The sequence below is a fragment of the Vollenhovia emeryi genome, unplaced genomic scaffold (assembly GCF_000949405.1).
Source record: "Vollenhovia emeryi isolate VEMERY1.0 unplaced genomic scaffold, V.emery_V1.0 DF939465.1, whole genome shotgun sequence".
Classification (NCBI taxonomy): Eukaryota; Metazoa; Arthropoda; class Insecta; order Hymenoptera; family Formicidae; genus Vollenhovia; species Vollenhovia emeryi.
This window is the reverse complement of record NW_011966901.1, coordinates 11421-14685: the sequence shown is the minus strand read 5'-3', so window position 1 is coordinate 14685 and position 3265 is coordinate 11421. Positions and strand designations below refer to the sequence as shown.

At 36.6% G+C, this 3265-nt stretch overlaps 1 protein-coding gene across 3 annotated transcripts in view; it reads right to left on the bottom strand.

Moving 5' to 3' along the window:
• LOC105557515 (adenylate cyclase type 2-like) overlaps positions 1 to 3265 on the bottom strand; it is a 28087-nt gene that overhangs the window by 22858 nt on the left and 1964 nt on the right. For 2 of the 3 annotated variants that reach the window (XM_012004772.1, XM_012004773.1), the window contains exon 2: positions 2616 to 2782. The exons of the other annotated variant lie outside the window; for it this stretch is intronic. The gene's annotated coding sequence lies outside the window, so the exon portion shown is untranslated. The remainder of the gene's footprint in view (positions 1 to 2615; positions 2783 to 3265) is intronic. 3 annotated transcript variants of the gene reach the window in all.

Here is a 3265-nt window from a genome sequence, read left to right as displayed (position 1 = left end):
AATATCTGAAGAATTCTTGAAGAATTAGTCTCAATCAGTTCGTCTTGAAGTATTCTTCTGAAGTTCATTATAATGAATACTTCGGCGATTCAGTACTGTGAATACTTTAAGAATTTATGAGGAATTATTTGTCATGCGCGAGTATCCGCTAACCGCCATCCGGACGTTCTTGTGCAGCGTGTTACCACGTGCAATATTTTGTGTGCGTAACGTTATGTGCAATTAATTTTGTGCAATAGTTCTATTGTGTAAAAGAAAGAATCGAACGACGAGAACCGAAACGGAAGAATCATCCGATTGTCAACGAGCTTCGGTTGAGAGTATCTCACTGTTGAGTGAGAAATTATAATAATGGTGTAATGTTACTGCATATTAGATGTGTACATACATTGGGTAAATATTTTGTAATCCTCTTTGTTCTAACACTATTCCCCTTGAATTCATAAAGTTTACATTTATTGACTTCGAGATGAACACTTTAAGAAGTTGTCAAGAAAACGATTTATGGTGCATGTAACTTCCTCTGTCACTCTTATTGTATTCTTCTATGAATTCCTAAAGAATTACAATTCAGAAAAAAGAAAACTTAAAGAATACTTTGTGAATTCAGTGTGCTATCTGGGATATCCATCTTACAAAATTGGATCAATATTGGGAATACTGGACTTACATTATTTCCCAATATTGCGCCAATACGTTGTGCTACTAGGGGTTGATTGCTACCCAGTGAGAAATGATTCGTCGTTCGACGTCGAAATGATGTCGAATCGACGCCAATTCGACAGTGTCGATGTCGATTCGACGTCGTTTCGACGTCGATCGACGAATCATTTCTCACTGGGTAGCATTTGATGTCAGAAATGAAACGTTTGCACGATCCAAACATTATGCTAGTATTAAGTGCTTGGCCAGATCTAATAGATATAACATATTTATATCGCTTACGGAAAAGCAGCGAAATATTAGTTACACTGAGAAAAGTGTCCAATTAAATATAATCGGATAATCCAATTACATCATAACAAGCTGTATATCCGATGAAACATATGATCGGTTTTTCGATCATTTAAGACGTCTTTAAGTCGCCTTTTAGATATGTATGTCTAAAAGACGATTTAAAGATATCTTAAAGATGTCTTTTAGACATGCGTGCTGTATGGGCGTGTGCTCCCTTTAGCTATGCACTCAACTACGACCAGTGTTTGCTGTTATCTAAATAAAATTATATAGATGATTATCTAGATAAAATTTTAGCGTTATCTTATCTTTATATAGATAATAAAAATAAGTATTATCTATATCTGCATCTTAGATGAAAGAAAGTGTTCTTTTTACTAAATTATCTAAGATAACGTACAGATAATTTGATTTAGGGCCACATAAAAATACTTAACATTTACACTATTTAAATATGGATGGCGTTGTAGACCATGCATTTATGTGTGTGTCATATAACTTAACCTGAATATATTCTATATCCCCCTTTATAATTTAAATTTTTCTATAATTTTTTTATAACTTTTTCTACTGTGTTTACATGAAGTTTACATGAATCATCATATAATTTTATCTTTTATCTAGATATATTCAAAACGAAATCATCTTTATCTTATCTAAGATACATTTATATATTTTTATCTTATCTTTATCTAGCTAATTTTAAAATCATCTATGCACAACACTGACTACGACAATATGTTAACACTATGCTAGCTGTACTTAAATCACTCAAACATTGAATTCATATTCCTAGCGAAGAGTCAGCATCAGTTGCTGGCATTTTATTTCCATACATTGCTTGAGCATGCTGGCTGGCTATCTGGGACCTTCGCCGCGACCGGAAAGATCGAATCGCGAAGATTCGCCCGTGTTCTCGCGGTCCTAGAAACGTAAAATTGCCTCGGGTCGTTTAAAAACTATCGTGATTCCGACATGGATAATTTAATATTAGATTGTAATTGTTTCCTCTAAAAATCCGGGGGGAAATGCAATGAGATACAATTAAATAGAACGATTTCAGAATCGTGTTTCACTAGATGTGCAGGGAGATCGATGATCTTGTTAAAGTAATTTCTTTTATTTATCACTTTCAGGATCACGCTAATCGACTTTGCAGCTCGGTTCGCGCGAATGTTAGAGGGACATAAAGATAAAACAGCGTTCCTACATAAAGATCAAGATATTTTACTAAAAATATCGCGCGCTGAAAAATATTCGCGATCGTATCTGTCACGCGTGATATTGACATCTGCAGAAGCGATTCTCTAATCGCTTTCAGCGATATTGTAAACAAAAACGGAGATTACTTGCGAAAGTCTTCCGCTCAAGGATGCGATCGGACGTCCACAGACGGAAATGAGATCCCTTATATATAATCTTGAGACCCCAGTGAGAAATGATTCGTCGATCGATGTCGAACAGTCATCAATTTGCAGGTGTCAATATCGATTCGACATCGATCGACGAATCATTTTCCACTGGGACCAACCGGGACACGCGGGGTGTAACGCGATGATTGTCATGACGAGATCGTCGCCGGACGTTACCCGACGTTTCTACACGCCCGATGTCAATTTTCACGTGCGATGTTTCATGCAGAAAGAAGCTACGCTGACCTCGATTATCCGGTGTTAACTGGAGGAGCCTGGCGGCGTGTCACCGTGGGTTTCGCGCCAAGCGTTGCATACCGGTGACGATAATTAACGATCGAACTTCAGGCACGACACGAGGAAGGTGCTCTCTGCGTCCAACGTCACAAAAAGTCTGCCGTGTTGAACTTTCACTGAGAAAATGTTTCATCGGATAAACCAATTAAATAGTGTTTTCGATGGTTAATTTTTCCGATTAAATTATGGACATATCCGATGAAATTTGATCGAAAAACCGATCATATTTTTCATCGGATATACAATTTAATTGGATAGATCCGTTTGTTATGTAATTGGATTATCCCATTATATTTCATCGGATATTTTTCTCAGTGTTATATTATTCAAAATAATCTCCTTTTTTCGGCTCCCTGCAAAAATCTCGTACGCTTTGTATGTACATGCACATCATATATAGATACCCAGTGTGTTTCTCGCCACGATCAACAACCCAAATTAATTGAAACGTGTGAAAACTTGAGGTTTAGTCGACCGGTTACATTTCGAACAATCGGAGGCTACTATCTTCCTTTCCTTTAATTAAAAATAAAATAGTATCCGAAATCTTTTAGGATTGAACATTTTTGAAGCGCATCGTAAACACTCGAGCAATTAAA